At 36.9% G+C, this 23192-nt stretch overlaps 1 long non-coding RNA gene and 1 pseudogene across 2 annotated transcripts; one reads left to right on the top strand and one right to left on the bottom strand.

The window, feature by feature from the left end:
* Positions 1 to 127: 127 nt before the first annotated feature.
* Positions 128 to 22364, bottom strand: LOC114241230 (uncharacterized). The gene is made up of 3 exons (XR_016325250.1): positions 22345 to 22364; positions 1042 to 1174; positions 128 to 339 (listed from the first exon to the last, which is right to left on the bottom strand). It is a non-coding gene; the product is annotated as an uncharacterized LOC114241230 (long non-coding RNA).
* LOC149500113 (uncharacterized) lies at positions 1644 to 9569 on the top strand (annotated as a pseudogene). Its single transcript, XR_016325236.1, has 2 exons — positions 1644 to 1674; positions 3237 to 9569. The product of XR_016325236.1 is annotated as an uncharacterized LOC149500113 (transcript).
* Positions 22365 to 23192: the final 828 nt, after the last annotated feature.

The following is a 23192-nucleotide window of genomic DNA, read 5'->3' as shown; positions in this document are numbered from 1 at the left end:
ACCATTTCCCATGTAACACAAAGTATAGAGAGCATCGCTAGACACATCGTAGTTTTCAAAGAAATATCAAATCTTTTAAAAGTAAGAGATATCAAGAAAAGTAATCAGAGGATATTATAACTCATTCTTTCCATTCATCCATTTTATATATTTACATTGGTTGTATAAAATGTTTTTTTTGAGTTTATTATTAAAAAAAATTGTATTCGTAAGAATGTAATTGTTTATTTTTCAAAGGCCTCCATTTAATGCATCGACGTCCACTACTATACTATCACATATATCCTTTTCGTCGTCATCGTTTTGAGCGTAGCTTGGAGCGACCGCAATGCAGTACAGCTGTAATAAACGAATTAGTGGCTTAGTACCAATGATAATAACCTTTTTTTACCTACCTAACCGCCCTTCAACCCAATTAGTCCTCGAAGGGCTATTCTGGCTCGTCATGGCTGGGGGAGAGAATTTGTTAACATCTACTCTAGAAAAAGCAGCGCTTCGTTGAATCTAATAACTGATCGGAAACAATGAGAAGATCCAGCGAGAAACTCAGTGGGTTGTTTCTGTGCTAACGCATAGATTTTTACATGTCAGTTAACACCGACATGTAAAAATCCTATATCATGTAACCTTAATGCAGGAAAAAAAATGACCGAGGCAAGTCACACAAATTTAGCCGTAATCTGGATCTATGTGTATTATGAGAAGAGACTGAAACAAATAGGTATATAAGTTTACATAAATAGATATTAAACATATTTGACGAATTTTTATCATTTTCCGGGGCGCTCCTTACTTACTGCACTACTAAGTCAGTTGAGTATTCTACTAAAACGTGCAAAGGGATCGCGTTTTGAGTGCTGTTAATTTATGGTACCCTTAAATGTAGTGGGTAGGCTGTGCCCTTACACCCAACTAAGCTATAAATAAAGAAAATAATAGCCGAAGATTGAAACCGAACTTTAATTCATTGAAACAGGTATATCTATCGTTCTTTAAATCGCCCAGAAATTAATAGTCTAGTGATTATTAAATTTAACTTACCAAGCAAAGCAGTAGAAGTAAATTGAAGGCTTTCATTGTCGCTTGTATGTTTCACGTTTCGTTTGGAAGAACTAAGTGCTCATTATATTATGTGATGTGGCATTTTATATACATCGAAAGCGGAGCTCAACACCTGCGCAAGTGTCAGTTTAGTAAGAATAGTTATTTTCATTCAGTTTTCAATTGAAATTAATGCAACAATTTGATTTATTGAATGCTGATATAATTGATAACGGTGATAATTAATTTTTTGTTTTGTTTTCATGTAATCAAACGTCATATAATGAAATTGTTTTGCCAAGATACATTTGCGTTGCTCGACGCTTTTGAATGATCCATTGAATTCATTCCCATTATGTTATTGTTCGCATGTGGTTCAAATGTCTTTGTTTATGTATAGGCGGCTTGTAATTATTATGAGTAATAAAAAAAACAGTGTCTCACAGAATATGAGAATAGATTTGGCATGCTGAAAATTTATTATTATTTTTTCCTTTAAATATTAACGTCATTTCGCCATTGTTGCTTATTTCAGTGTTATTCGGCGGTCAAACATTTTGTAGTAGGAAATTCGGACAAATTTAATCGTCATCTCAAGTAGAATGGCCTTCGTTAACCTCACACGGGAGCAAAGTAATATGTATTTAGTCTCTTTACAAACAAGTCGTATTTTTCATGGCACACTTTGGCTTGAAGACGTTCTTCAGCAGTATTCTGTACGATTGCTTTTATTTATCACTTAGGTGGATAGATGAGGTCACGGCCCACCGGATTTTAAGCAGTACCAGTTACAGGAGCACCTATATCGTCTTCTCGCATTAAAACTGTATAATTTCAAAACTTACAAATTTTACAGGAGAGTGTTTTAAAGGCTTAACATGTGATATTTTTAATATCTCATCATCATCTTTAATTATCTTTGCAACATTAATTTTTTATTTTTTACCAGTTAGGTTATCTGTTTTTTAAAGTAAGATAAAATTATTTATAAATTTTGTTAATAGTAGTCAAAACATAGGTAAACTAAAAAAAAAAAAAAATTAAAACTAAACTATGCTCTTTTGACAGTATTTATGAGAAAAACGCTGGTGATACCAAATGATTCCGCATATTAACTCAATTTCGAATATTTTTGGAAATTGCACCCTTTTAATGCGAAAAGACGATATATTATGACAACAAGGTAAATAGCACCACCCATCTTGAGATAATTATGAGTTCTAAGTTTTATATTTACAACGGCTGCCCCACGTTTCAAACCGAAACGCATTATAGGCATTATATTAGGGCAGAAATATCTAGGGTGGTGGTGATACCTATCCGTTTAGGTCACAAGACTGTCTACCGCAGGTAAATTAGATTTTTAAAATCTATATATTAATACGTGAAGCAAAAACTTTGTATCACTTTTTACGAAAATTGCGCGGACGGAGGAGTATGAAATTTTTCACACTTATAGGGATAATAGAGAAGAAGTGCACAATGCTATTTTTTTTTTTAATAATGCATAAAAGATACATTAAATCAATAAAGAAAGCATTAAACACACTACATACCATGTATTTGACGCACACACGCATGTGATAGCTTATGCCTATGTATAGGTATAGATATATAACACAAATAATGTTAGTAAATTAAGTAATAATATAGTATAGAAATATAACGCAAATAATGTTAGTAAATTAAGTAATAATATATTTATAAATAATTGCAGTAAATACAATTTTAAATTAAAGCCAACGTTCGAGCGATGACAAACAAGTATGACGCATAGTTGTTTGTCACCGCCTACAAAAGCCCCTGCGCCGACCAATCTCGAGTCATTCTCGGTTGAGACGTCGGGCGGTGCGGAGCTCTCTCTCTGGCTTGATACTGTGTATAAGTGTGGACATTGTGAATTAAAAGATAAGTATAATTATTACGTTATTAAATAAATATTATTATGTATGTAAAATGTTTCTATTTGCCATTTAATAAATAAATGAATATACAATGATTATTACATAATGGTATTATTATTACTCAATAGATAGATGTTTCTGATGAAGTAACTGTTTTGAACTATGCTTCAATATTCAATTCAACAAATATATAGTGTCAGCTTAGGTTGCTATTATCAGAAGTGGGATACGATAATCCATGCTTGTTAACTGATATTTTCCTTTTAAAGTTTCCAGATGGATTTACCTAAGCGCTTCTGAAGGCCATCAAAGACGCAGTTTCCGGTTCCCGCCAGAACGACAGCGAGGTCGCTCTGCCAGTATTTGATCCAGCTAAAAGTGACCTTGGTGCTGAATCATGGTGCAACAATATTTAAATCCTCATCCAAAGAGTTTGGATGGAGTAACGCCGCAACAGTCGCCAAAGCTGGTAAGGCCCGTAAGGGATCCGCCTTATTGTGGTTTGAAACATGGGACCCGGCTGAGGGTCGTTCGTGGGACAATTTACGTTTAGAGCTGGTAACTTTATTCCCTGAGAAAAAGAATCTAGCAGAAAAACTTCAAAAGGCAGTACTATGCACGTCTGAAACTGCAGATTCTTATTGCGAGTACGCAAGAAAAAAAAAAAAAAAAAGGTTACTAAAGAATACAAAAATTACATTTACGGAATTATAATTGACTGAATTAGTCTGTGGCAGTATATGCGATGTTAATGTAAAAATGGCTTCGTTTAACAGCAATGTTAAAACTACTTCAGAATTAATTGCCCTATTTACTTCTTACGCGAAGGCCAATAGACAGTAAAAACCCTTACAATTCGCAACCCCCGTAAGCGCTTTAAGACTGATTCTAAACCCGATGACATAAAGTGTTTTAACTGTGGTAAAATCGGTCACACCAAACAACAATGTTGGATTGCAAAAAAACCCGGGCATTTAGATTCTTACTGTAGATATAAACCCAAAACGGACCCTTCTAAAATTAACTAGAAACACCGAAAAATGGGAATGGGGCATTGAACAAGATAGAGCACGAAAGTATGTAATTGATCATCTTACCTCCAAACCTCTTTTGACAATATTTGACCCACAGCGTCTAACAGTTACACACCGATGCTAGTGCTATAGGTTATGGAACAATATTATTACAAGTTAGGTAACGTGAATAAGGTGGTCGCTTATTATAGTGAACGGACAAGTCCAGCAGAATCCATGTACGGCTCTTATGACCTAGAAGCACTTGCCATTTTACTGATTGCAATGCAATAAAATCAACCATGCCGAAAAAAGATTTGTCACCTAGGGTAGCACGTTGGTGGACCTTTATGCAGGATTTTCAATATGTTGATTTTCTAAATCGCAATCCTGTTTCCGCTCCTTCAGAACGGCAGCATTATCTTAAAGTAAATTTTATTGAAGCCGATAATATCCGATAATATAAGTCGCGAGTCTTGGTTAAAAATCGCGCAAACAAACGACCCCGAAACCCAGACCCTAATGTCGCAATTGCAAGTCGGTAACTTAGACACTAACCAATATGTAATTAAAAATAATTTATTGCATTATAAAACTAGTCCTGATGCTGAGCCGAGGTTGTTTGCGCCGAAGGGATGTAGGTTAAAAATCTTAAAACTATTTCGTGATGAAAATTGTCCTTTGGGGTTCGATAAGGTTTTACATAAAATCCGACAATATTTTTTTGGTTCCCAGGGATAACATCTTTTATCAAAAAAATATATTAACCATTGTCTTACTTGGGTTAAAAAGAAGGGATTCTCTGGTCCTAAACAAGGGGTATTACATCCGATCGCTAAAATTGCTGTACCATTCCATACCATACATTTAGATTGCACAGGGCCTTTTCCAACAACCACGGAAGGCTTTAAACACATTCTATTGTTAGTTGATGGTTTCACAAAATTTTGTCTCTTAAAACCCCTTAAAACAGTAAGGGTCGATTCGACCAAACAAGAGTAAATCTTATTCTTAGAATAACTCGTCAGTTAATCGAGAGTAAATCAATTTTACGTTTTACCATCTACAATTCTAAGGATAGTGGGCCTATTCGGAAATTGTTACTATACCGCCGTTGCGCACGGAATAACGGAGCTATTCCTAGAATGGCGTCAGTCAGTCCATCTGATTTCTGTCATTTCATAAATATTTATTGTTTTGATTTCAAGTCAACGGAATGCACTAAATTATTATTAATAGTCTGGCATTGTATAATGCAACGTTTAAACGAAAAAAGATAAAACTACGCGACAAAACTTGACAATTCCCTCAAATAAACAACAAATAAAATTAATACGTTTGACAGCTAGATATCTTGATAATGTATCGAACTGTTTATTTGTTTTTTTGGTGTACATTAAAGAATTCTCTCTCTCTTACACTTCAGCTACTTTTTCACACTAAAATACGGCAAAATCGAGTTGACATTATGTATGCTTTTACACTATGCCGTTGTACAACAACATTTATTTGCCGGATTTTATTTTCGTTCACCATTCACTCTGCTATTCGCGTATTGCTATTCCTAGCGCAAGTATACTATCGTTTACGTGGAAAAACGACTATGAATTTACTCGAGATTAAAATCATGGAAAAGGTTATTCTTCGTATAGTTACTATCATTGGTAATAACTGATCGTAGTACGAATTTTAGCTCTAATCAAATCCAAGACCTTTTTAGAGAACTGAATATCGAACACTATATGATAGCTACTGGTACACCTAGAGGCAATGGTCAGGTTGAGTGTTATGTGACTACTGTAGTCAATATGTTAAATACTATGTGCGAGGAGCCGTCAGAGTGGCCGAACGTATTGCTAAAAGTACAGCAGTAAATTAACACGACAGTACAAAAATCGACTGGTTTCACCCCCATACGTTTACTAACCGGTATAGAAGCAAATATACCTATAGTACAATCTCATCTAAACGGAATTATTAATGATGAGGATTTACATCCCAATATTGACGTCCAAGCTGATCGTGAAATAGCCAAACAGAGGCTACAAAAAATAGCAGAAACATTTAAGCAACGATTTGATCATGTTAGGCGGAATACTAAACAATACAATATAGGTGATTTGGTCTATGTTAGCCAGGATCATAGGCGTAATGATAAATTAAGATCTAGATTTATGGGCCCTTACGAAATTCAATCTATCCCTCCAAATGATCGCTATACTCTGAAAGGCAACGGGAAAAATTACGGTTTAGGCCAGGAGAATGGGTTGATGATAATTTGTGATTGCATAGATTTCAAGATTATAATTGTTTGAATGTTTTGTACTAACTAGATTGGTTTAAATTAAAGTTTTTTTTAGGAACATAGGTTACCTACATAAAATGTTACTAAAAATATATACATGGTACAAAAAGAAATTGAGAAACTCACGTCATATTGTGAATGAGTAAAAATATTTGGCTTTAAATTTTATGTCTGAGTACCGCTGGTCGGCCTTCTATTTGGTGTCAATTATCTCACAGGCAGCGGGTGAATGTGATTGACATGTCTATGTAGTTGGCATTACTCAATAATTTTTCAATCCGAGTACCGCTGGTCGGCCTTCTATTTGGTGTCAATTATCTCACAGGCAGCGGGTGAATGTGATTGACATGTCTATGTAGTTGGCATTACTCAATAATTTTTCAATCCGAGTACCGCTGGTCGGCCTTCTATTTGGTGTCAATTATCTCACAGGCAGCGGGTGAATGTGATTGACATGTCTATGTAGTTGGCATTACTCAATAATTTTTCAATCCGAGTACCGCTGGTCGGCCTTCTATTTGGTGTCAATTATCTCACAAGCAGCGGGTGAATGTGATTGACATGTCTATGTAGTTGGCATTACTCGAAGTCAGAGTACCGCTGGTCGGCCTTCTATTTGGTGTCGATTATCTCACAAGCAGCGGGTGAATGTGATCGACATGTCTATGTAGTTGGCAAGAATACTCTGTTACTTATTTAAAGGGGACCATCGTGTCTATGCAAATGGTTGATTCGACTTGTTTGAAAAGTTTTGACTACTTTCTTTTTTTTTCTGTGCCATGTATATTATGTTGATTAATGAATCGAATATACCTACTCATATATTATAAATAAAATAGTAACACAATACTTCGAGGACGAAGTACTGTCAGTATGGCCGTGATAGCTTATGCCTATGTATAGGTATAGATATATAACACAAATAATGTTAGTAAATTAAGTAATAATATAGTATAGAAATATAACGCAAATAATGTTAGTAAATTAAGTAATAATATATTTATAAATAATTGCAGTAAATACAATTTTAAATTAAAGCCAACGTTCGAGCGATGACAAACAAGTATGACGCATAGTTGTTTGTCACCGCCTACAAAAGCCCCTGCGCCGACCAATCTCGAGTCATTCTCGGTTGAGACGTCGGGCGGTGCGGAGCTCTCTCTCTGGCTTGATACTGTGTATAAGTGTGGACATTGTGAATTAAAAGATAAGTATAATTATTACGTTATTAAATAAATATTATTATGTATGTAAAATGTTTCTATTTGCCATTTAATAAATAAATGAATATACAATGATTATTACATAATGGTATTATTATTACTCAATAGATAGATGTTTCTGATGAAGTAACTGTTTTGAACTATGCTTCAATATTCAATTCAACAAATATATAGTGTCAGCTTAGGTTGCTATTACATGCATACTATTTATTGTCAAACTTTTGTTCTTGACGTCTGTTGTCAAATTGAGATTAAAAATATTGTTTGTCTTTGTTAATATTTTTATAGTGCAGTCTTGGCGAAATTTGTGATTAAAGAAGTATAAAATACAATCATAACAGTGTACAAACTTACAATTCCGATTATTTATAGTCGAATTTCGACTACTGCGGGACCTCTAGTATGTGTTAAATATGTAATGAATAGTGAAACTGGTATGTGTCATACGTAATGATTAGTAAAACTGGTATCTGTCTACGGGATTCGAACACCGGCACATTCGCATCGCTTGATGCACTAGGTGTCTTATCCTTTCAGGCCAGGACGGTGTCTTTGAAACACTAATTTAAAAGAATACAATATATCCTAAGTATTTTCTTTAGTTTCCTCGAGTCATAGACATAATTAAAACTATTATTACGGTTTAATCTCTACTTAGTATTGTCATTAGTCACTTCGATCAGAAGACCGTGATTATGGAACGTGATTATATCCAATTTAGTAACTTACTTTACGTATTAGCATTAATTAACTATTTGATGTTATATAAACTAAATTTGATCCTTCTTCACGCGCCAAAGATTTTATGAGAAACATGTTAGTAAACAAAATGTTTATTTACACCGAAAGACGCCGATCATCGGAGATGGTGTGTGAACAACTGATAGCTCGCGTCATTACCTGTGACTACGGGGCTACGAGTTTTTGCTCATTTCCACTGATTTCCTATAACTGAAAACAAAACTTGACGTAACATAAATATACATGCCGCTCCGTAAATATGCCATCAAAATTCTGGCGGTGGGAACGTCAAAGTTTTTTTTTTTCTATTAGGACACACTGATGAAAAATTGGTTTAAAAAAATGGGGCGCGTGTAGCTTGGTTTTTTTTTTTTTTTTATTGCTTTCGATAGGCAGACAAGCTTACGGCTCATCTGATGGGAAATGATAACCGTCGCCCATAGACATCCAAACTACATCAGTGACTCAGATGCGCTGCCTATCCTGGCCTGGATGGGCAGCCTTTTGTATGTTACACCGGCTATCCTGTCCTTCAGACCGGAACACAGTATTACTGTTTTGCGGCAGAAATAGACAGGACGGTGGTACCAACCCGGGCGGGCTTCTACACAGAACCCTACCACCAGGTGCACGTAAAGAAGTGCATCTTCTTTTGCGGTGTGTTGTGTTGTGGTTTTCTTCATTTTCCATCCTTAAATCAAATATCTCTTGTAATAGGGAATGCTTTGTATAAGAGAAGTGACCTAGCTCGCTTTGTCCTTTTCCTCTCTTCACGGTCGATTGGTTCGCAAGGTGCTCTGTCTATTTTTGAAGTGAAACTTCTTTAGAATCGTTGTGATGTGATTTCAAACTCAATGAAACGAAAAAATGAAAGGTGAAGTTAAAATATCAATTGACACCTCATACTATAAAAGATGATTTACAATTAGGTATTTCTATTTGGTTTGTCATCAACAGATGTAGCTGCACGTAATTTCAACAATTCCTGAATCGCGATGACGAGATGTTACACAGTTGATAGACGTTCTCGTATTTCTCTTGCCAAATCATACTTACCAGGCGTAGACAAACCGTGATCATGCAGGCGGTTCCCCCAGGGTGAGGGTGCTCCATTGTACTGCGGAGTGGTTGGCGGTTCACAAATATTTATTTAGAGTTAATTTAAATGTATGTACAGGTAATGGCTGTGAAAATCATAAAATTTAACTATCTCGTATTGATAAAATGCCTATATCTAGACGATTAACTTGTTTTCTTAATTCGAGCAGAGAAACCGTTTTCTGTCTGTGTGTGTCTTCTTTAGAACCGTTGTCTTTAGAAGCAAGATGAAAGAAAAACAAAACTCGAAAAGCGATCCAAACATCTAAAGGAGAGAATGAGATAGAATATATGTGCTGGTTTTACTTCTCCCGCGCGTGAAAACATGTTTTTTGTTATTGCATTCTTTTATTTCTTGTCCTAAATGTGGCTTGTGTTTGTGGATAGCTGTATATCCAAGTATTATTAATGAATATATTATAACACAGGTAATATTTCATGTAATATTTCTCTTATTTCTCGTTCTCTCAATGTTTTAGTAACGCAATTCAATGCCTTAATTTCTTAACAAACGATATCAGAACGCTGCAGAGCTCGTCAAAATCCGAGGCTCTGAATCGTAAACGTTTTAAGTTATAACTTGAGAACTTTCGCGAAGCCGAGTTCGGAATGCTCCAAACGGAATTTGCTCTGTTCCATCCAAACTCTTCGGATTTCACTGGGAATCATTTTATTGTATATTTTAAGTGTAGAGCTGCGATGCCGGAGTTTATGTTTATGTATTGTTATCTTGTTTTATTATGGTCTTGCAAAGTTATCAGTCTCCTTGGCAAACTGACGTCATACATGAAGATACGAAACTGGAAATTTAACATGTACTGAGGTACGGTAGACAGTGGCTTAGCTGTGCTCCCAGTATTGCTGACGTCCATGAGCGAATGTTACTACCTACCATCAGGTGGGTCGTCAAATCGTTTAAAAAAAAAATTGTCAAGCAAAAATAAAAAGTCTATTTATAAAGTATCCCATTGAGATTAACTTAAGCTGAATTTAGGTTTATGATACATTTTTTTATTGCTTAAATGGGTGGACGAGCTCACAGCCCACCTGGTGTTAAGTGGTTACTGGAGACCAAAGACATCTACAACGTAAATGCGCCACCCACCTTGAGATATAAGTTCTAAGGTCTCAAGTATAGTTACAGCGGCTGCCCCACACTTCGAACCGAAACGCATTACTGCTTCACGGTAGAAATAGGCAGGGTGGTGGTGCCTACCCGTGCGGACTTACAAGAGGTCCTACCACCAGTAAATTATTGTACAAATTTATGAACAGCGTTCCAATTGTTTCAAAGTTCGAATACATGTTTCTAAAAGGTGTGGATTCCACACACCACTTTTCCAAATAGACAAATAAAAATATTTCATTTTGAGATATCTACAAACCTAAATCACTTATGCCATTTCAAAATAAGTAAACGCAGTTAAAAAAATACAAAGACACACACAGACACACATATTATGATTGGCTTTAGAAAATAATAAAGTAATAAAATATTTTATTTCTTAACACACAATATACCTTTTCTTCTTATTAAATTTCATTTGTTTTTCTTTGATTGTTATTGTCTGTAATAAAAATATGTACATATTTTTACTCATCGGAAAAAATGTGTATGGTATATTAGTATAAATAAATAATACTGCATTCTTTTGTCGATTTCTTTATCTTTGGATATTGCGTTAATCGAACAATTTAACACCTGATGTTAAGTGGTTACTGGAGCCCATAGACATCTACAACGTAAATGCGCCACCCACTTTGAGATATAAGTTCTAAGGTCTCAAGAATAGTTACAACGGCTGCCCCGCCCTTCAAACCGAAACGCATTACTACTTCCAGGCAGAAATAGTCAGGGTGGTGGTACCTACCCGTGCGGACTCACAAGAGGTCCTACCATCACAGAGCTACGAGCGTATGCGAAAGTTGTTTGAAAATTTTTTCAAGTTAGTCCACCAGAAAAAAGTATGTTTTTTTGCGGATACTAACATAAACACAATTCATGCCATGTTTGTATTCTTACGGCGTGCCGAAATTATGATACGATAGAGGTATCTTCGCAGGTCACAAGAGGACGCTTACATCTACGAGTCAATATATTACGTGGTCGCAATTGTAAGAGAGTTTGTAGACTTATAGAGACACGATCAATGTTGCCTTGACAGGTTTTTATGGTCAATGGTCTAACGACGAAATGAAAATGGTTCTTTTATTCCTAAGATAGGTGAACTTATTCACGGTCAATCTGGTGTTGAGTGGTCACCGGAGCTCATAGACATTAAGCACGTTAATGCCGCCGCCCATCTTGAGAAAATCTGTTCTAAGTATAAACAGACTTGTTTTAACGGACTTAGTTTTGACTAATTGAATTTACAGTCTTCCCATATTAATAATATTATCTGAAAATATATTATAGTTTACTGGATTGTTACTGGTGGTAGGACTTTTTGTGAGTTCGCACGGGTAGGTACCACCACCCTGCCTATTTCTGCCATGAAGCAGTAATGCGTCTCGGTTTGAAGGGTAGGACAGCCGTTGTAACTATACTTGAGACCTTGGAGCTTATATCTCAAGGTGGGTGGCGCATTTACGTTGTGGATGTCTATGGGCTCCAGTAACCACTAAACACCAGGTGGGCTGTGAGCTCGTCCATCCATCGAAGCAATAAAAAAAATAACTCTTTTTACTGTGAGCTCTGACATTATTTTGAAGGCATTGTCGCAAAATATGGATAGTCCTTTTTTATATCAGCAGCGGGTTCATTTGAACAACCAATGTTCCAAAACGCCGGTTAGCAGTATTTTCTAATCCAAACCATAGGCTAGTTTTACTTATATTAAATATAGGGTTGCTACTAACGACTTTATGAAGTTTATATTCTGAAATAAAAACCTATGATTATTATTATTTACGTACACCCCCTAAAAGTAATCTTAATATTCAGTAATATCTGGTCTAGCTATTTTAAATAAGTAATCGCTTTGAAATCTTTAAGCAAATACCACCTAGTTCTTGAGATTTTTTTAAAGATAGCTAGTGGTCCCCTGGTTGTCGGAATTCAACTATAAATAATTGAAATTATAAGTTTGTACAGTATTATGATTCTATTATCAAAGACTATTATACTTCTTTAATGTATAATTGAGATACTTCTATAATTACAGACTACGCTTTAGACAAATATTTAAATAAAGATAAACAATATTACTCTATTCTCAATTTGACCATAGACTATAGCTATCAGTAATAAGAAAAGTTTGACAATAAACAAATAGTATGCAAGCGTATGTGTGTCAAGAACATGGTAGTGTGTGTAATGTTTTTTAATTTTTATTGATTTAAAGTATTTTTTATGCATAATTAAAAAAAAATATTAACATTCTGCACCCCTTTCTTTATTCTCTATAAGTGTGGGACATTTCATACTCCTCCGTCCACGCAATTTTCGTAAAAAGGGGTACAAAGTTTTTGCTTCACTTATTAATATATAGATAATTCATAAGTGGTACGTCCATCCTACAGTTTAAGGGAAATAATAATGTTGTGGATCACTCAGGCTCTGGTAAGCACTGCAAGCTCTGCCCTTAAGCATTAACAAATAATTGTAAATAGACATGCTTTAACAGAAACCTACTTCAAATAGGAAAAAAAAAGATATTCCAAAACAAATTAATATGCACTAAAAACAATAATCATCGAAATCGGTTGGCGTGATATCGAGTTATTTATTGAGTTATTTGTCGCGCACGTACTTAATGCAAATTTAAGACTTATATGGTTTTCTCAGGGATACCATTTCAGAACTAGACTAAATTGAGATGGGACCAGACGGGAAGCGTCAACTTTCTAATATAAAAGAATCATCAAAATCGATTCACCCAGTCAAAAGTTATGAGGTAACAAACATAAAATCTTACGTTACGGACGTTTTTTCCCGATTAGGGTACCCTTCCGCATCGTCCCATAAGGAACTTCGTTCTAAAAAAAGAATTATCAAAATCGATTCACCCAGTCAAAAGTTATGAGGTAGCAAACATAAAAAAACAATTGAGAACCTCCTCCTTTTTTGAAGTCGGTTACAATATCATAACGTATTTCGTTGGACATTTTTCTCATTGCTTATTGACTATCGATTTTCTGGGTATTCCCAGAACGTCCACGTTGCTAGTGTCACAATCGTGAAATGTTTGAATGAAAAAAATATACATATTTTTTAATTTTAAAATGGAAACGTTTTGAATGATTCAAGTTCGAAATGTTGTTTTCTGTTTGATACATAGACGAACTTCTTTTTTTGCCCGCGTAGGCAGACGGGCATACGGCCCACCTGATGGTGAGTGGTTACCGTCGCTCATGGACGTCAGCAATGCCAGGGGCAGAGCCAAGCCGCTGCCTACCGTTTAATACTTTCCACCAAATTTATTTGATGTCGACACATTGTAATATGTTACTTTTTATTATATTATCTTATGCAAGACAATAATAACGCGTTAACGCGTTCTTTTAATTGCTCAGATATGCGAGTTCAAATTCCATTTGATGCTAAGTAGTGATCGGAGTCCATGTGCATTAATAACGTAAATGATGCCATACCATCTTGAGACATGAGTTCTAAATCACGGTTTAATAGTACAACGGCTGCCCCGCCTTTCAATCTGATACGCTTTACTGCTTCACAGCAGATTGTGGTCCATACCCCTGCTAGTTCACATAACGCCCTACCACCAGTCTCTGTTTAAAACCACGTTATGTTCCTTTATATATTTACTGATTTTGAATTAATTGTATCGCTGGCTTCAGCTACTTTTGATTTATTGAAAAGGGAATTCACGAAATTTCTGTAAGCTTTGAAATGTATGAATTAGATTTTTTTTTTTTTTTTTTTTTTTTTTTTTTTTTTTTTTTTTTTTTTTTTTTTTTTTTTTTTATTTTTTTTTATGATTGAAGTATTACTGGTTGCCCGGAGGCCTTTCCAGTTTCACCAGGACAGGTGGGCGAGCAAAGGCTCAGCCAAGAGGGGTGGGATTTGCTAACAACTGCCCGAGCGCCTCCGAAGGAGACCTAACAACTCAAGAGCAATTGTTTCGCGAATGAATCTACTACCGGATCGGAATCGCGACCCGCTGAGAAGATCCGGCGAGAAACTCAGCGAGCTGATTCATGGGTTAGGTTGCACGGCGAACTCTTTGTCGAGTTCGACGAGTACGGTTACCGAGGTCCCTAAGCCTGCTCCTAGAGCTGAAGGCGTCTAGTGCAAAGGTTATTGGATCTGATGGATCCGTAAGGACGTGTCTAGGGCGTCGACGGTGACTGGCTCCTGCATGATCAGGATTCGGGGAGTAGTCAGCGGCGGCTACGATACGGCGATTATCGTAACGCATAGCCTTATCGAAGTACCGTTCCGACGCTGACTTCATGTATTTCTGTATAGATTCGAGGCCCAGGTCTTCGTGTAGGTCAACGTTCCTCACGAACCACGGAGCTCCGACGGCTAACCTGCAAAAGCGGGATTGTAGAGATTGAAGGGTGTCTATGTGTGTGCGGGCCGCGTGAGCGAATACCACACTCGCGTAAGTCATGACGGGCCTTATGCAAGTTTTCTAAAGTGTCACCTTGTTCCGAAGGGACATTTTACTCCGCTTACAGATCATGGGGTAGAGTCTACCGAGAATAAACGCGGCACGGTCACGGACTGATTTTATATGCGGGCGGAATGTCATCGATGCATCCAGGGTAACGCCCAGGTACTTGACCTTCCTGGCCCAGGGTATGGATTGACTAAAGAGAGTAATCGGGGGTGTGAGATTCCTCCTCCTAATACGGGAGGAAATCCGTGTGGAGCTTCCCCTCTGAAATAGCACCGCAGTACTTTTCGTTGGGTTGATGTCTATGCGCCATTTTCGGAACCACTGTCCTAGGGCTAGGGCTGCGCTCTGAAGCTTCTTCGCGATTAGGGACTTGTTTCTACTGGAATAGTAAACAGTCGTGTCGTCGGCGAATAAAGCTAAATGGGTCGGCGGCGACCGGGGAATATCGTTAACGAATAAGCTAAATAGGAGGGGTGAAAGGACAGAGCCTTGCGGGACTCCAGCTGTGAGAGGTCGTGGGGAGGAGCGGGTTCCCTCTACTCGATATCGAAAAGAGCGGTTCGACAAGAAGTCCCGTATGATGAGCATGAATTAGATTACAAAACCTTGTAAAGTAAGCAATATCTGATACATAGCAATGAGGGCTTACACTCCCCCAGGAGATCTTCGTTTGTCGGATGTGTACTAAAATGCTGCTACAAATTGTAAAACAAAACAATTTGAAGGGATTTTGTTGCAAGAGAATTATTTATGTATAGTGACTTTTTTTTTTATTATTTATACTTATTTATACTTATTGTACACAAAAAGAAAATACAATAAAAACAGATTTAAAGAATGTCTAAATACTATGTACAAAGGCGAGCTTAAGTCATTCATGAGTTTTCTTCCAGCAAACCATTTGCATTTTTTTTTTATTGCTTAGATGGTTGGACGAGCTCACAGCCCACCTGGTGTTAAGTGATTCCTGTTTTTTTTTTTTTTTTTTTTTTTTTTTTTTTAAGCATCATTTTAAGGATAAGCAATAAAACCAGTGCGTACTTAAACTTATCGGTTTAGCTGGTAATTCGAGAATGGATCGATTTGTGTAATTGATCAATCCTTTAACGTCAATGAAGGTGAAGTTAATTTCATTATAATTTAGATGCGTAACAACAAACGCATGTGTGTGTGTGTGTGTGTGTGTGTGTGTGTTGTCTTTATGAGTTTATCCGATTTTGATAAAATTGCGGGGAGTGCAGGGGAGCATGGGGAGTGCTCTGAGGAATTGTTCGAGATGATACCGGCATCTCGTTTTTACCATCGCACCGCCCGCCACCGGAGTAGAGTTCATCCATACTACCTGGAGCCACTGCGGTCATCCACAGTGCGTTTCCAGAGGTCTTTTTTGCCACGTACCATCCGGCTATGGAATGAGCTCAGCTTGTGGAGAGTATTAAGCGGTAGGCAGCGGCTTGGCTCTGCCCCTGGCATTGTTAAAGTCCATGGGCGACAGTAACCACTCACTATCAGGTGGGCCGTATGCTCGTCTGCGTACAAGGGCAATAAAAAAAAAAAATTGTTTCTATTAATTTAGGCATAGTTTCTCTCATATTACTATATATAATATATTAACGTATTGCAAATGACGCACGTGGCTATACAGAAAATGGACGTTTATCACATTTACGTAAGTGAAGAATACGTTGTAAATACAGTGTTCAATGGTTTTTAATTAATTCGGACGAACAATGGCATTATTATCCAATTATATACTAGCCTTACCAAAACAGTAATAGGATAATACTTAATAACATATAATATATGCAGTTTAAAAACATAAACAAAACACGCTTGAATAATAAACTGAACCAACAAATAAAATCTTTTTTTTTTTTTTTTCTTTTTTTACTTGTTATTTTTTGTGTATATAAATAAAACTAAACTACATACGTATATATCGAATACGTTAAAGGGTTAAATCCTTGCGATACTACTCAGGATATTGGAGTGAAGTTATAAAAGGTTATTATTGTCATCGCTTCTTGATGTGAGCATGATGGTTAGTAAGGTTAAGTTAATTGGACGTCTTAATGTCGGAGAAAATTACGTTCAAATCTTTTAGTTACATAGAATCCTACGTATCAAGCTAAGAAAAGCGTGTTAATAAATAAAAATTCGATAGGGCATCTTTTGTCGAACGTAACACGGGATGACGCGTGTGAGTAAAATTACCGATAATTCAATACTTTGGCACATGACCCTACTACCTAATTTTACATGTATAGATAATAATTGATCGATTGTATTCATGGTAGGTCTATCTTACCCTAATATTATCACTTAATTTTACCGCATTTCGTCTTTATTGTTTTGATCTTGATCGACAAATTTTAATAGTGGCAGGTACATACAAGCATTTTCATAACAAAAAATTCTGAGCCACAGTTAAGTGGTCAGCTAGTTCACTGCGATTGCCCACTGAGTTTCTCGCCGGATCTTCTCAGTGGGTCGCGTTTCCGATCCGGTGGTAGATTCTGCGAAGCACGACTCTTGCTAGGGTTCGTGTTAGCAACGTCATCAGGTTTGAGCCCCGTGAGCTCACCTACAAAAGTTAGGGTTACGCTGACATAGCCTCTCAAGGCTCTCAGCTTAGGTAGGAAAAAAAAAAAAAAAAAAAGTTCACTGCGTTCTGGCAAATCGCCATATGTACAGAACCCGTAACAATAGCAAATCCGTGTGCTTTGTCGTTGTTTTTAGCGACGATTTTCAGTTCTTGCACTGCTTTAGACGAGCTTACTTGGTATTAAGTGGTTATTGGAGCTTATAGACGTCATTTTTATTTTTTATTGCTAAGATGGGTGGACGAGCTCACAGCCCACCTGGTGTTAAGCGGTTACTGGAGCCCATAGACATCTACAACGTAAATGCGCCACCCAACTTGAGATATAAGTTCTAAGGTCTCAAGTATAGTTACAACGGCTGCCCCTACGCTTCACACCGAAACGCTTACTGCTTCACGGCGGACATAGGCAGGGTGGTGGTTCCTTCTCGCGCGGACTCACAAGAGGTCCTACCACCAGTAAATTCATTCTTCATTAAGACTGTGCTGCTATATAAGGCCGTCAGCGCAAAAGTGGCCTAAGACCACCCTAGTTAGTGTGGAGATATCGAGGTTAGAATTTACTTTTACACTGCTTCGTAGGCAAAAATAATACCCGCGAAAATAATATTTACAAAGCCATCTATGGGTGAAACTAAGGATAGGCCGGTTTGGCGTAAATTTTTTTGCGTTTGCAATTTATAAGCACCAATTTTGAAAAATTGTGGGTTAGGCCACTTTAATGCTGATGGCCTTCATATACATTAAGAATTTCAAAACATTTAGTTTTTTTGTATAATAACTATGTTGTACAAAGCTGTAATCAGCAAAACTCGTATAGTCTTATTCTCGAGTTGAATATGGAAATTATAATGTTATTTACTCTACGTCTGTACCGGCACCAACATTTGGTCCATTTTTGGATCGAATTGAAGGATATTTAACTTAAACGTAAAAAGGAAGTTTAAATTGAGGGTAGCGAAAATCAATTTTATTAGTCCAAACAAAAAAGTTGATTCTACTACCATCTTCCAAGAATTTTCTTCATAGTTAAATCAGATCCACCAAATAAATGATGATACAAAATTTTGCTAGTAATTACAGCAAATAATTATTTTGCAAAGTTTTACGATGTTACAATAAAGTAGGTGTAATTTTACTTGAAAATTTCATTAGTAAAACTCGCGTAGAAGTCAATTTAAAACCAAATATAAAGGAATCTGAAACAATTATGGAACTCATAAAGATACCTCAAAATGTTTGCTGACTATTAAAATTACACAAACCGGTGTAGTAAAATGTAGAAGGTGGCTTTGAAGCGATTATCGGTTTTTTATTGGGTTCCAGAGCTTAATGTATCTAATGGGTAAGTTTAATTCGATTCTGCCAATTTCCGCAGATCGCCGTGTTGTAGCGACGTTTAGTGGCGATGGTGGAAGTTTTAAGAGAAACGCTAGTGTGGAATAAATTTAAGTTTTCGCTCGATATGCGAAAGCGGTTAGGGATTTCATTGGTCTGTCTCTATATTTTATTCGGATTTAAAACTGCATAAGAATCTCTGAAATAATTATGTTACGTAACTTTTTTTTATTCCCGTTTAATTTACAACATCTTCAGGTGACATTTTTATTGTTTGTCTCAAGCGTTAATGCCAAGGTATGGTCGTCGCTCACGGCGTCAATACCACTTAAAAGTGTACATATGTACATATATACCTATATTAAATCACCAGTATAACCAGTATTGCCAGTGCAATAAATATGCGGATTTCATTGAAGTATCAAACAGTAATCTATCTTTGCTTTACAGCAGAAATAAAACAATCCATACCAGCTCGCAGATCGAATTGCCACAGGTAATTTGAATTATGCCAATTTCTACCACGAGTCAAAAATACCTTCCGGTTTGTAATGGCCAGTGCTAGGCAAAAAAATACCTGATTTCTCATGGCGGATGATATCATTCTTACGTTGAAGATGTCGCATATGAAGAGCACTGAATTATTTTTCAAAAAACGCTCACAACTCAAGCCTTTAATTCAGTGATGGGTACATGGCTCGAAATTGTATCGGCCAGCGCTTGCTTCTCTAACCACAAAGAAACTTCCTTTGATACAAGCGTTATTTTGTAATTTTCTTCTCACATACATTGTCTTATAGAGAAAACTCAGTCAAGATATTTTTAAGCGTCAAAAAAGTAACATCACAATAACTATGTTATTGACGTGCGCGATATGTAAGGAAATTTAATTTAACAGCTTTTTTGTTTTAGGGCAAGCTTAAAGTGAAAAATATATTTGCGTGTAGCTTATATTAGGAAATTTATGTTTTGGTTTTTTTATTATTTAGGAGAGTGCGCGAGCTCACGCCTGGTATTAAGTGGTTACCGGACCCCAACGTAACTGGCGCCAGCTACCTTGAGATATGAATTCTAAGGTTTCAGTTTTTACAGTACAATGGCTGCCCCACCCTTCAAACCGAAACGCATTACTGCCTCACGGAAGAAATAGGCAGGGTGGTGGTAAGTACCCTGCCTATATGTATTTCACTGTATTGAGCTGTGTATGATGGAATATAAGTGAGAGCCCGAAGGTCTTTCCAGCTTGGTAGAAGTAGTGGTGCTTGCTAACAATCGCACGAGCGCCTCCAAGATTCTCAAAGAAGATCCAGCGGAACTCAGCGGGTAGGAGTAGTGACATTGAATGTCATTTAAAAAAAAATACTGAAAAATTTCCATTGCATCCGAAATAATTAGGACTAACACGTACAAAGCGTCATCAGTCCTAATAGACCATAAATTAGGCGGTCTACAAATGCAATTGAATAAAACAACACCCTGTATGATGCAAATATTACACCAGTTGTCTTGCCTATGTTAATTAAAGACAACGATTAACAAAATTTTACAAAAATATATGGTCGGTGCATTGCAGGAAACATGTATTCAGCTCTTTAGTACCGTACAAAGGGCGCCACAAACATACTCCGCGCTTTATCCAAATACCTCTCATCATCGCGTCACAGTGTAAAGCATTCCCTTTGAGTCCGTGTTTGGTGAATGCAGCTATGCGAGTTGTTGAAGTAACAATGGGTCAGCGTGCGGTATTCGAAGGCGGCCTTAACCGCATGAATACAGTGCAAATGCTTTACGGCTAGTTTACAACAATGTTAATCTATACTAATATTATAAAGAGGAAAGATTTGTTTGTTTGTTTGTTTCGAATAGGCTCCGAAACTACTGGACCGATTTGAAAAAATATTTTTCCATTAGAAGCCGACATTGTCCCTGATGAACATAGGCTACTTTTTTTTTTTTTATATTTTTTTTTTTTTGGTTTCATGTGTAGTTTTAATGTTTCCGAAGCGAAGCGAGGGCGGGTCGCTAGTGATTTATAAAAGCAAAACGGCTTAGTTCACGAAAATTAAATTTATAAAACTATGATTATTAGGAGTGTTTATAGATCATTGATCATTCATATTTGCGTTTCTAGGTTAAACAATAAAATCTGTAGAAGGAACAACCCGTAGCGTAAACCCCCTCCAGTTGAAGATTGGGACTTAATGATTTACCTACTGGCCTGTGTACCGGGTTTTTACCCGGTGGGCTGTTTACGGCTGAGCCTGGGCGGTCTAATTGGGCGCTGACCGGTATAGTAGACGTAGAGTTGTTTTCGTGACTTCGGGGTTGTTGACCGCAGTTGCCCTCTTACCTCTCCCGGGTTTTAGAGTAATAATATAATTTGTCTTGTGTAGTAGTTGAAGTACTTGGAAGGACTACAAATTAAAACAATATAATAATATAAGAACTCACATTATTCAAAATAATATGATGTTTCATAACTGCTTTTTATTTAGACTGTGTCCAGTACACACCTCCAGTCGCACCCACGCGCTGTCAACACACTGACTGATGGAATGTCAAGTGTCTTCGTTGCCAGGAAATTGCTGAACTTTGTCTTTCCGACACTGAACGGAAAGTTACTAGAGCTTTTTACTTGAACTTATTTCGTTATTCTCTCCTCGGTCTATATCTGCTACCTCGTAAGAAAAGTTTTAACAAAGCGAGAGAACTATTTCGATGAATAACGGTAATTGTTAATCGCAAATGTTCAAAATAATGTGAAATTAAAAACTAGTAAAATAAAACTATTTTTATTCAAACGTTCCACAAAAACACATCAAAACAGAATAGATATGTATCAACACTGTACAATTAAAATTATATCGCGGAGAATGAGTGTTGGCACCAATCGGCTCGAAGGAACATCTCCTTTACAATTGGTGGGACGTAAGCCCACCGTACGTCGATACAATAGCTATTGCTTTTTAAATAATCTTGATTTAACAAGCGCGGCTTTCAAATATATATATATAAATTAAGTATCTATAATTTCTCTCGCCCCTCGAGAATGCACTCACAGGCGACGCCTCCAATCCATCAATTAATCTAAAAATACTTTAAATCTACAATTTGGTGCGCCGCATCCTCTCCCCCTGTACGAATATACGCGCTTAATAAGTAAAATTGAGGTCGGATAAAGGCGGTTTTATGAACAGAGTAAAATACGCTTTCGCATTTTTATTACTTAATATGGAAAACTAAAGTTTTGTCTACTGAGGAATACATTTATCATGTCATATTATGGATAAATGACGAATTCTCAACAAAAACACGTGAGAACCAAAAGTGTCACGGTAGAAAGAGAGAGAGTATGTATGACATGACATATTGTGGAGAAATGTGGGATTCTCAACAAAAACACTTGAGAACCAAAAGCGTCACGGTAGAAAGAGAGAGCGAGTATGTACGATAAAAAGGATATTTTTTTAGACTGAAGAAAAAATACTTACATATCTTTTATCCGTTGCAAAAATATATAACACGGTGATTTGCAATAGACATCGACGGCTATGGATTTTACCAATCGAATTTCACAAAATGGTATCACCGGGGAAGAAGCAATAAAGTTTTTGAGTATTTGAATTTGGAAGTCATTGTTGACGTTAAATATGTTTTTTTTTTTATTTTTTTTTTTTTATTACTTAGATGTGTGGACGAGCTCACAGCCCACCTGGTGTTAAGTGGTTACTGGAGCCCATAAACATCTACAACGTAAATGCGCCACACACCTTGAGAAATGAGTTCAACTGCCGCCCCACCCTTCAAACCGAAACGCATTACTGCTTTACGGCAGAAATAGGCAGGGTGGTGGTACCTACCCGTGCGGACTCACAAGAGGTCCTACCACCAGTACTTACGCAAATTATAATTTTGCGAGTTTGATTTTTATTACACGATGTTATTCCTTCACCGTGGAAGTCAATCGTGAACATTTGTTGAGTACGTATTTCATTAGAAAAATTGGTACCCGCCTGCGGGATTCGAACACCGGTGCATCGCTACATACGAATGCACCGAACGTTTTATCCTTTAGGCCACGACGACTTATAAAATGTAACGGAATATTTAAAAAAATAAATTGGTATCAGCCTCCTTTTCAGCTTCGGCCCAGCCAAATCCGATACAGGCATCCAAGCAAGTTTACGTGCTTAATATTTAATCACTGGTGGTAGGACCTCTTGTGAGTCCGCACGGGTAAGTACCACCACCCTGCCTATTTCTGCCGTAAAGCAGTAATGCGTTTCAGTTTGAAGGGTGGGGCGGCAGTTGAACTATACAGAGACCTTAGAACTTATCT

Source organism: Bombyx mandarina, chromosome 23 (genome assembly GCF_030267445.1).
Source record: "Bombyx mandarina strain Sakado chromosome 23, ASM3026744v2".
In the NCBI taxonomy this organism is placed as follows: Eukaryota; Metazoa; Arthropoda; class Insecta; order Lepidoptera; family Bombycidae; genus Bombyx; species Bombyx mandarina.
The sequence above is the reverse complement of the archived record's forward strand: the minus strand, read 5'-3'. Positions and strand labels throughout refer to the sequence as shown.